General features: G+C 47.8%; 1 protein-coding gene across 2 annotated transcripts in view; it reads right to left on the bottom strand.

The window, feature by feature from the left end:
- SEMA3D (semaphorin 3D) overlaps nucleotides 1-11,805 on the bottom strand; it is a 172,165-nt gene extending 160,360 nt beyond the window's left edge. The window contains exon 1 of one of the 2 annotated variants that reach the window (XM_035137527.2): nucleotides 11,659-11,805. The gene's annotated coding sequence lies outside the window, so the exon portion shown is untranslated. The remainder of the gene's footprint in view (nucleotides 1-11,658) is intronic. The other variant, XM_035137529.2, reaches the window with a different exon arrangement.
- Between the last annotated feature and the right edge of the window lie 371 nt (nucleotides 11,806-12,176).

Genomic DNA, 12,176 nt, shown 5'->3' with positions numbered 1-12,176 from the left:
TTTATCAGCTCAACGCTGTTGTCACTACTCAGGAATGCTATTCAGGGATAGAGGAAAACCATATTGCTTTAAACGCTGAAGCGCCTCTAGCTACGGTTCCCATTGGATGGATGTGGCCTTTGCAAAATACTGACCACTCCTGGAATGATTGATAGATGGTTTGCACAATCCAAAACAAAGGCAAAACAAAACTGTAAACTCGAATATTCCAGGAAATTCAAGCATTTCCCCTCTTTGGTATAAATCACAATCCATCCCCTCCACCCCCACCAGTGAATCATAAATAAATATTCGAAAGGCCTGGCTATTTTGGCAAAACATCTGCTTCCTGGAGTAATCCTCAGGCATTTACCAAGTAGGTTGGAAGCAATCGAACTGCTTGCTGTTTTGAAGATTGGAGACACATGCATGTGTATTAAGAGGGAAGAGATGCATATTTACGGAAAAGATGAGAACAGTTGGTTTCCCTGCCAATGCTCTGTGGAACCCTGTGGTGCTTCAATTAGAGGTCAGGCTAAGAGAACCAAGAAAAGTTTGCCCACCAAACAAGTGCGCCTACGCAACTCGGACCAGGCTGAGCAGTCCTTTCCATCCTGTTTCGGTCTCCCTGGCAATCCAGCATAGGTCCAAGCCACCTCCCTGTGTGCCGTCCCACCCTCCTGCGTGCATTTTGTACATGCTTTTGAGGGGAAATTCAGTCATTTTACACAAAGCACCCACCTTCCAATGTTTGTGTTTTTCTCACCAGGCAAAGACACATTCAGAACGCACCTTTTAGTGTAAAAGTCGCATTTCTGTGCACAATTTTTGTGCACCAAAAATTCATTGCAAAAATCTGTTCCAGTCCGCAAACAAGTCTGGATGTTTCAGGTTGGGTCCATGGAAGAAACCCAGGTGGCGCTGTGGGTTAAACCACAGAGTCTAGGGCTTGCTGATCAGAAGGTCGGCGGTTCAAATCCCTGCAATGGGGTGAGCTCCCGTTACTCGGTCCCAGCTCCTGCCCACCTAGCAGTTCGAAAGCACATCAAAGTGCAAGTAGATAAATAGGGAAGGTAAACGGCGTTTCCGTGCGCTGCTCTGGTTCGCCAGAAGCAGCTTTGTCATGCTGGCCACATGACCCGGAAGCTGTCTGCGGACAAACGCTGGCTCCCTCGGCCTATAGAGCGAGATGAGCGCCACAACCCCAGAGTCGGACACGACTAGACCTGATGGTCAGGGGCCCCTTTACCTTTACCTATACCATGGAAGAAACAAAAGCCAAAAGAATTCCTCTTCCATGCTTAGCGGAGAAGGAGCGTTGGATTAATTCTAGGTCACACCCGCAGTTTGCCAGGGGGTGACAAGAAGGTAGGGATTGATGAAATTGTTGATTTCAGTTTCTCTCTCTCTCTCTCTCTCTCTCTCTCTCTCTCTCTCTCTCTCTCTCTCTCTCTCTCTCTCTCTCTCTCTGCCAGACCTGCTCCCTGCCTTGCTGGCCTTTTCCCACCTGGCCATGTGTTAATGTGTGTGTTGTTTGTGTGCGCAAACTGACTCCAGCAACAAAAGCTGAGGCTGCTGAACAGACTCTTGAGCTGGGGTGCTGTTTGGAGGGTTTCGTTTGGTGTGTGTGGGTGTGTTGCTGTTGTTGCTGTTAATTTTTTGCATCTTTATTTTGGACCTTACGATTTATGTGGAAATTGTGCAATTTGGTTGTGTACTTATTGGTGCTTCGCTTATTGCTTATGCTTTCGTTATGTTTGCAGCTATGCAACATTTTATATGTTGTAAGCCACCTTGAGGTTGGTTTCAACTTTGGAAAGGTGCCATAGAACTAAAGTGAGTGATTGAAAATCAGGTGAGATACAGCCCTTAATCTTGGACTTCAAAGTTCATAAAGAGTAAATAAATACAGAAAGGATGCATTTAGCTGAAACACGGATGGACGTGGAAAGAGGGAGGACGAGTGAGCAGAAGAGGAAACAAAAAGGGTGTATTCCAGGGCTATTTTAAGCCCTGGCATTGTTAGGTTTACAGTATGACATCCAGACAAAGATGTCAGCTTTTGCTGAAGTACGTCTGAGGTGCAGCACTATTAAAAAGGTAAAAATAGCTCAGCGGAGGAGTTAAAGGCTGCTTCACATGAATTAAATGAAGCCCTTGCTCTTCACGGTTTCAAATGCCTTGCAGGCATCTTCTCTTCCAAAGCTTGGGGTTTTTATGTGGCTCATCCCCAGCCCAGGCAAATTCCACAAAAATAAGGAAGCAAATGAGTAACACATTGACAGTACTTGTGTGTGTTTCCATTCAACACCACCTACTACTGCCACTGCATTCTGCCTGTTTGGCAGAGATCCAGATGAGAATGGGGCTGCCTTCATCTTTGAAAGACCACAGCTGGGCAGGGTGAGGGGAGGGGGTTGCTTTTGCTTCGGAGCAGCGCAGTACCTTGTTACCTGAGAGGTAGTGTCCCCAGGCAGACTACTTCCAGGTGGGATCACACTAATGCGGAGATTTCTCATAATAAAAAGCAGGAAAGAGGGGGGGGAGAGTATTCCCACTGTCTATGCCTTTTCTATCCCAATAATCCATTGGAGTTATACAGTGCCGTCTTTAGCATATGCGCCGCCGGGGTGCAAAGATCTGCTCAGCGCCTGGCACGGCACAGTTGAGAATGACAAACGCCACCGCTGTCATGCACGACTTTGGTAAATGAGCGCACAGAGTTGAAAGCCCTTTAGTGAAACAGTAGGTATACCTTTCGCTAATACCTAGGTATATATGGATTTTGTTTTTCTAGCTTGATCAAAATTATTCATTATTTCATAACAGGTAGATAGTTAATGGGACCCAGGTGGCGCTGTGGTTAAACCACTGAGCCTAGGGCTTGCTGATCAGAAGGTCGGCGGTTCGAATCCCTATGACGGGGTGAGCTCCCGTTGCTTGGTCCCAGCTCCTGCCAACCTAGCAGTTTGAAAGCACGTCAAAATGCAAGTAGATAAATAGGAACCGCTCCAGCGGGAAGGTAAACGGCGTTTCCGTGCGCTGCTCTGGTTTCGCCAAAAGCGGCTTTGTCATGCTGACCACATGACCTGGAAGCTATACGCCAGCTCCCTCGGCCAATCATGCGAGATGAGCGCGCAACCCCAGAGTCGGTCACGACTGGACCTAATGGTCAGGGGTCCCTTTACCTTTACCTAGATAGTTAAGAGCTTAGGCGGCTTCAGCGGCAGGCGTCTGGCGCCCCCCAGAATTCAGCGCCCAGGTGCCCCGCACCCCTTGCACCCCCAGGTAAAGGCGGCCGTGGAGTTATACATCAGAGCTCATCAGACTTCATAATTACTGGATCTTTCCGTGTTTTCTACTGAAAACCAGAGGAGCATGCAATAAAGAGGAGACTGAGAGAAGATGTGATAGCCATTTTCAAATATCGTAAGGGCTGTCACACAGAAGATGAAAAAGGCTTATTTTCTCCTGTTCCAAAGTGTGGGAACCAACCCAATGGCTTCAAAATCAAGTTACAAGAAAGGAGAATCCGACTCAACATCAGAAAGAACTTTCTGACAGTGAGAGCTGTTCAACAGTGGAACAGATACCCTCGAGTGATTGTGGACTCTCCTTCACTGGAGGTTTTTAAGCAGAGGTTGTATGGCTGTCTGTCATGGATGCTTCAGTTGAGATTCCTGCATTGCAGGCAGTTGGTCTAGACATTGGGGTCCCTTCCAACTCTACAATTCTGAGATTCCAATTCACATCAGCCCAACCTAAGCAGCATAGCCAAGGAGTGTCTCCACCTCCACTGTTCAGCCCGGACACTGAGATCCAGCTCCAATGGCCTTCTGGCATTTCCCTCATTGCGAGATGTGAAGTTACAGGGAACCAGGCAGAGGGCCTTCTCGGTAGTGGTGCCCACTCTGTGGAATGCCCTTCCAGAAGATGTCAAACAGATAAACAGCTATTTTATTTTTAGAAGACCTCTGAAGGTAGCCCTGTTCAGAGAAGTTTTTAATACCTGATGTTTTACTGTGTTTTTAATATTTTGTGGGGAGCCACCCAGATTGGCTGGGGTAACCCAGTGAGATGGGCGGCATATAAATAACACATTTTTATTATTAATGATCAAGGATAATGGATCCAGAACCCAGCAACTTCTGCAAGGCCACAGTTTCCCCATTCCATTATTTTTTTAAAAAAAGTTTGGGTCAGGGCTTTAAGCTGCAATCCTATGCACATTTAACAGGGAATAAATTTGACTGAAAAACAATCTGAGTAGACATGTAAACACTGTAAGAAATTAACTCCATGGAAAAATCTACAGGCACATTTTAACAAAAAAACAAAAATGCTTCAGAACGGAAGCATAAAACTCAAAAATGTATCCAGCCATGCTACTAAAGTTCACTATAAATGCAAAACAACAGGGATGTATTTATTCAGAAAAGAGCAAGCAAACCTCAAATCCAGGGGGAAATAATTCAGAGTTATTGTAAAATTTCACCTACATTGCAACCATTAAAAGTTCACAATGCGGTATATTAGCTCTAAACCTACACAGAACTCTTACCAAGTCTGAGGAATCCTGTGTAATACAAAAGCTTGCACATCAGGTTTTAAAATTAAGGTTGTTTATATTAATGGACCAACACTGCATATTTTTCAAATATTAATGCACCGTGCTTTTTCATAAAACACACACATACTCACAAAGTGCAAAAGCACAACCCTGGAAGTATAAAATGCAAAAGGTAGAAGGAATAATACTGGCTGCTTTATAAAGGCTAACGTTAATGCAAAGTGCTGGAGCAAGAATGCTGGGAGACGAAGCACCCCTGTTTTTGAACAGCTACACTGGCTGTTCCCCAAGCCCAGTTCAAGGTGCTCATTTAGATGGTTAAACCCCCATGCTCTAAAATGAGCAGATGAACTCCTCCGGGCACTTCCTACATGGGATGAGGTACACGGTGTGGGGGTTTGGGAAAGGGCCTTTTCCGTTGTGGCTCCTTACATGCAGAACTCTCTCCCTACGGAGGTGCTTGGTCTTCTCTTATAGCTTCTGCTGATGCATCAAGACGCATCTTTTTGGGGGGGAGGGCATGTGGAGGAGAGACCCCTTTGCTGCTACTGTTACTGCTGACGGTATAACTGTCATTTGTTGTTGTGTGGTTTTAATAGATGGTGGGTTGGTTTTTTATTTTTAAAATAAAATAAAAATCTCCTTGATGATTATGCTGCAAGAGACGATGTCTGTGTTCCCTTGCCCATTTACAGTGGTACCTCGGGTTACAGACACTTCAGGTTAGAGACTCCGCTAACCCAGAAATAGTACCTCGGGTTAAGAACTTTGCTTCAGGATGAGAACAGAAATCGTGCTCCGGCGGCCCGGCGGCAGCAGGAGGCCCCATTTGCTAAAGTGGTACCTCGGGTTAAGAACAGTTTCAGGTTAAGAACGGACCTCCAGAATAAATTAAGTTCTTAACCCGAGGTACTACTGTATTGAGCACTGACTGCGTCTCCAGTGCCGGTTGTTTCGTTAATTGATTTGACATAAAGATATGTACCAACTAACACATAAACATGTAAACCACAACAGAACCATGCCTGGAGCATATCTATATATAAAAAAATGTAAACTGGGCATGTGGGTGGGTGTCCACTTTTCTCCGAAACCGCTTGGCCGATTATGTTCCAATTTTGACACAATGTCCAAAGCGAATATGAGAGTGACCATATGCAGGTTGCGTAGACAGATGTCACACCTCGGCCACGTAAAACCCCCAAAAGCCCATGTTCCAGAACTCACCAAGTGCATGCTGGGAGCACAGGAGATGTTGAAAAACAGCGCCCTCTAGTGGCGGCTACACTGGTACTGCAGGTTGAAAAGCTTCCCTCACCCTAAAGTACATGCTAGGAAAAAGTCACCCCCAGGCGTGCTATGACCGCCAAAATGGCCAATACCCCTCAAAGGCAGACCGCGGGAGACAGCCCGAACCCCACCGCCGCCACACCCACCCCACGAGCCAACCCACCCCCCTGTTTCAACCCACCCCCTGTTTCCGCCACCACAAACCAGACCCCGCTGGCACTACAACAACCCCGCAAGGCAGGCCAGGCCGAACGGCCACTGCTGCTGCTGCCACCACAAGCCGGACCCCGCCCGCCCACAACACAACAACCCCGAGCTACCCACCGCTACCAACACCACCACAAACTACACCTCACCAACACTGCAAAAAAACAAGCAAGGCAGCCCAGGCTGAAAACCACCCCACTCCCCACCGTTGCCTCCCCCCCACACACACAACGCCGAATACCTGACATACAGGTCGGGATACACTGACACCGGGGGTATCGTAGGGATTTGCCGGGGATGGGCAGGGGGAGTCACAGGGATTCGCCGAGGGGTGGGAGGAGAGGGGGTACAAGGAGTGAACTGGGACCAGTCACAGGGATGTGCCGGGGGGAGGGGGAGCGATGCCTCATGGGTTGGGACAGGATGGGGACAGTCACAGGGATGAACTGGGGGTGGGGGGAAGGGCAGAATAGGTCATGGGTCGGGACAGAGTGGGGGGAGTCACAGGGATGAGCCATAGCAACGTGTGGCCGGGCCAGCTAGTTCAGTATAAAAACAAAACAAATTGCAGGTACCTATAGCAAAGTTTTGAAAACCTAGCTACTGGGTTTTTAATGTTATCCAGACAATGTTACCCAAAATGCACATGTATCCTGCACTTTGTTATAAAATACTACTGCATGATGCATTGTTTCTCAAACCAGCTTCACACTGATTGAAGTCCTTAAGTCATTCCGAAAAAGGTCTCCAACCAAGGTGTGAACCCCTTTGCATAGGCTAAAGACACCCCCCCCCCTGGTGGGAACACAAACACAAATGAATTTGACACTAAATAAGTCATGCTGATGTGAACATTTTCGGGGTTGGGGGGGAGGCTGGAGGGGGAATAACACTAAGGCATTAGTGTGAAAACAGCCTAATGTTGCCACCCCTTTGGAAATAGTTGTTGAAAATAGTCATTCTTCAGCAATGATCTGAATTATACACAAGGGATTTTATTAGCTTTGTGAAATCAGTTCATAGCTTACTAAATACGCCAAGGTAATAGATGGCCTAGAAAAAAAGCTAGCAAGCTAAATACAGATTTAAAGGGGGGGTTGGGGTTTTTTTAAGGGTTTTTTAGATCTTTAATTGAGTGTTCCACCACAAGCCCAAACCCACTTAATTTCAAGTCTATCTCACTTATTGCAGTGAAACAGAACCCATGGGAAATGTCTCTCACTGCTGGCAATTGCCAGAATGAGATTTGTTGACCGCTGGTTTTGGAAGCATGGAAGGAATTTTGCAGACTCTCAAATCCATCCCCTGATCCCTTAATGATAGCCAAAGACTTCCTACAAAGACGACACCAGCATTTAGCCCTTTAGTTAAGAGGGACCGCAACAGGCAGTCAAGTGGGCTCCAGACCAAGGTGGAATAAATGTTCAGCTCAAATTCTCTCATCATCACCACTTGAGAAATCATTTGCCCATGATTCTTACCCTTAGTATTTTATTATTTAAAAAATACCGGTATTATTAATAATAATACCCACCCTTAGGTCCCAGGGTGAGTTGCAACATTGAAGCACAATATCAAATATATAGCATTTTTTTTAAAAAAGAAGAAGTTTGCCATGTGGAAGAAAAGATCGACTTTAATCAACCTCAGCTGGTCCAAATTATGAAAACTTTACGAAATCAAACTATGGGCATAGAAGAAACCACTTTAAATTTGTTCCTTAATTTAAATTTGAACGTTAATTCTAACAGCACGGTCCTAATCATGTCTACTCAGAGTGAGTCTCATTGAGTTCAATGGGGCTCCTCCCCAGTAAATCTCAGAGCATCTTACAGGAACCCCACATTTACATTAAGGAAGCATGGATGACAGTGAGGTGCAGGAGATGAAAATTTATCATAGCAAAATATTGGGCTTTTGAATCCTATGGATTCAGTGAATGGGCTGGGTAAAGGGCAGAGAGAACACAAGAAAGAACTTGCAGGATCAGGCCAATGGCCCATCTAGTCCAGCATCCTGTTCCCACAGTGGCCAACCTGAAGCCTCTTTAGGGAAAACCGCAAGGAGGACCAGAGCCCTCTCTCCTCTCCTGCACTTTCCAGAGAATGGTGCTCAGAAGCTAAGTGCCTCTGACCACTTCCATCTTCTCTCCAATGGAAAGCAATCTCCTCAAAGGTCTTGGACAGGCATCCCCAAACTTCTGCCCTCCAGATGTTTTGGACTACAATTCCCATCATCCCTGACCACTGGTCCTCTTAGCTAGGAATCATGGGAGTTGTAGGCCAAAACATCTGGAGGGCTGCAGTTTGGGGATGCCTGGTCTTGGACAAGGGAAGGAGGAAATGGAAGGACGCTTCTCGTTTTTCTTTCTATTGAAGGGGAATTCCTGACTAGATGCAGCTCACCTGCAGAGAAGGCGAGGAAGAGGAAACTGTGAAAGGGCCAGTCCATTTTGACAGGCAAAATGAAATGCTCTGGGACCTTTTGTAAAGCGACAAGTGCTGGCTTGCCTGTTTGTTTCTAACCTGACTACTTTTCAGCACAGATGTAGTCCAACTGCTAAATAACTTTAATAAGGTGCATGTTGCTCGTAACTCTGTGTGTCAGGAAAGAATTAACGCAGAAACTTCTAAAGAAACCTGCCGTTTCCATCACCAGAATCAGAGAAACAGAGTTATGATTTGTCTGTTCACAAGGAGGACTAGAAACTCACACGGTGGGCAGAGAAACAAGCAAACAGTCCTGTGAGCTTAGAAGGATGAGCTATTGGAGTTGGGGAGTGTCCTTGGTGGTTATTAAGCCCAACCGTGCTCAGTGCAGTGATCTTGAAGCTAGAGCAGGCACCCCCAAACTGCGGCCCTCCAGATGTTTTGGCCTACAACTCCCATGATCTCTAGCTAAGAGGACCAGTGGTCAGGGATGGTGGGAATTGTAGTCCAAAACATCTGGAGGGCCAAAGTTGGGGGATGCCTGAGCTAGAGCATCCCTGAAAGAGGCCAGTTCTTGCCATTTGAAAGTTTTGTGCAATTTGCCATGGGGGCTGCCAGTTCATTTTCAGACCCAATTCAAGATGCTCACATTGGTGCTCAAAGCCCTAAATGATTCGGGCCCCAAACACCTGCAAGACCATCTCCTTCCCTCCAAACCTTCTGAGATTGGGGTGGTGGCAGCTGTGAGCTGTGGAAGTGTCTCTCCACCGAGATGCATCTGGCACCTCCATTATGCAGCTTCCGGAGGATGCTGAAGATTTACTCTGCCTTTTGACACCTGAGGTGTCTATTTTTTTAGAATGCACCTTAATTTTTATTATGGTAAGTTGTATTAAACCGTCTTCACATTTGCATTCTAATATTGTAACCCACCTTAGGGTAAAGGGCAGGTCATGAATAAATAAAAACATGATATTTGAATAATCTTCCTTCTCTCTTGGATCAGGTTCCCTTGGGTCAGTTTAGGGTCCCCTGTCTTCTCCGCTTGCCATAAAGAGGAAGCATCCAGCCCTGCCTCCTGTCAGGGCACCGGGGGCAGGGGAACCCATATAGTGGCTGGACGGCACCTCCTCCCATCGCTGGTCATTGGCCAAGCTGGCTGGGGCCTTTGGAGGCCTCTGTTTGGCTACCCCTGCATTAGAGAAGCATTGCCCAGAGGAGGTGCCGCCAGGTGTTTCTGGAGCCAGCGCCAGAGCAAGACCTGGAGAGCATGCCTGCTGATCATAGCAGGGAAATTGCTGCTCCCCATCATTTGGGGGCAGGAGGTATCAGAGCATGATACTGAATGCTATGGCTGCAGAGTGAGGATTCAAAATCTTTCCCAAGAGACTGGGCGCTAATCAAAACCCCCCCTTTTTTTTTTTTATTTCAAACTCCTGCTGCTACGAATGAAGTTTGCAATGGGTATGCTACAAAAGAGGCCAGTCAGGGATTCCTTGCTTAGAGCACAGCGGGCAGAGGCAATTATATTACACTCCCTGAATGACAATACATATCCCTACATCTCACAGCCAATACTTGCAAAAGAAGCAGTTGTTTTAAAACAGGGCCCCGACCTGGTGTCATCCAGATGTTTTGAGCTACCATCTCCACCACTCCCAGCCAGAACAGCAGCGCTTGGCAGGAGCTGATCACAGCTGGAATCGCAAACATCTAAAGGGCACCAGGTTGGGGAAGGCTGTTTTAAAGCCTTAACTGCATCCCCCTGGATAGGCTGGTCCCCGATTTCTGGCACCATCCTAAGCAACTCTCATGTGCCAGGGGGGAAATAGAAAAGTGAACTTACACAGTTACATAGTATATAGTTGTTACAGACATGTTTACCCAAATATAAATGCAACTGATAAGGCCAATCGGCCCAAACACATCTCCAAGTGTTTACTATGCGTTTCGGAGGGACTTACTTGCAGTTCAACCTGTCAAAAGCTCCCATGGAGAGGATTGCAAGAGAAAGATTAGGAGAAAAGTTCTGAGAGTTGGGAACCCTTTCTCCCTCTAAGCTTTTTTTTTGGGGGGGGGTGAGTTTTGGTTTGACATTATGCTGCTCCAACTCCTTCCAAAGCTCCTGCTTAGATGGCCTTTGAGTGACAAACACAGAAGCCTACAGGTTTAGATACCTATTTATTAGACACCCTCAACTAGAAAGCACCCACTGAGTAGCGAGACGTGCTTTCCAGACAAACATGCCCATAAGTCACGGTAAGAACGCACCACGTTTAATCTCCGATTAAAACTGCAATCAGCTGCAATCCTAGACACATGTGATTAACCCGCTTGGGTTAAATGAGGCTTACTCCCAGCAGCTGAGAGGTGCATAAGATTTCAGCCTTAGGATCATGCAGCAAAGAAGCAGCGGCAGGTGGGACATGCAAGCTACAGGAATCCTTGGAAAATAGGGAGCAGCCAAGAACCAAGCCCCCGTTTCGCCAAAACCGAATCGCAGTGGAAAATATAAATGATTTATTGTTCTCATTATTCTTATTTCTTTCCTACTGCAGAGAACTGTGCCTCGGCAAGCATTTTATTTTAACAAAATAAAGGATTTCCCTACTTTTTTTAAAATAATAATAATAATTGAAAGCTGACACGTCCCAGTTTGTTTGCAGCAGCCACGCTGCTTGTAAGCACATTAGCGCAGCGGCACAATTGCACAGCCAATTTGTCAGCCGCAAGACGCAATCCTTGCCCTGGAATAAGACAGTTTGGGTAGCTCGCTTGGTAGAGCCAGTGTGGCAGACCTACATTTCGCGGGGCTTGAAGCTTGAACTATGATCCGGGCGCCCTTTTCAACCAGCAACGAGGTCTGGGTGACAACCCCTGTTTTCTTCTTCAACGGGGCTGATCATCACACCTTGACAACATCTGTGCTACATAATCAATTTGAGTCGTGGCACTCAAATGGGGACCCAAAATGTTTAAGCAATGCGGACGTGGGCTCGAGCCCCAGTGTTGAGTGAAAGATTTCTGCCTGGCAGCGGGTTCGACTAGATGATCCCGCCGATCCCTTCCAACTTACAATACTATAATAATACTGTAAGTAAGCAAACAAACAAACAGACAGGCAAAGGGGAAACGGAGAAGGGGAACCCGCGCGCGTCCCCAGGTTGCCCAGCCGGTCCTTACCTGTTCCGGGCTTGAGCTCGCTCTCTCGGCTGCGCGAAAAGAGGAGCGTTGTGGGCGCTGCGAAGCCTCGCCTTGCCTGGATGCTGCCCGAGCGACTCTTGCGCGAAGCCGGCTGTGCGTGGCTCTGGGCGCCGGAGAGAAGAGGGTGCGGCTGCTGCTGCCGGGCGCCGCCTCCTGCCTCGCAGCGCGCTCCTCTCGCTCGGGGAAACTTGGGGCAGCCAAGACTTCGCCGCCGCCTCCTCCTCTTGCGCTGCTGGCGGCTCTGCGCTTCTCCTCTCCGGCTCGCGAGCTGCCCGTTTTCCTCTCCCGGCAGCCGGCGGCTCAGCGCAGCCACGTGCGGCGGCGACGGCAGGGAGGGAGGGAGGGAGGTCGGTGCTCTCCACCAGGCGGCTGCCCAGGGGCCGGATCCAGCCAGGCGAGCGCGGCAAGGCGGGCGAGGCGAGCAGCCTTCTCGCAACAGCGGCGTCGCGGGTCTCCGGCTCAAGGTCGTCCCGAAGGCCGGGCGCTCTCGGCGGCGG

The sequence above is a fragment of the Zootoca vivipara genome, chromosome 5 (assembly GCF_963506605.1).
Source record: "Zootoca vivipara chromosome 5, rZooViv1.1, whole genome shotgun sequence".
Taxonomy (NCBI): domain Eukaryota; kingdom Metazoa; phylum Chordata; class Lepidosauria; order Squamata; family Lacertidae; genus Zootoca; species Zootoca vivipara.
The sequence above is the reverse complement of the archived record's forward strand: the minus strand, read 5'-3'. Positions and strand labels throughout refer to the sequence as shown.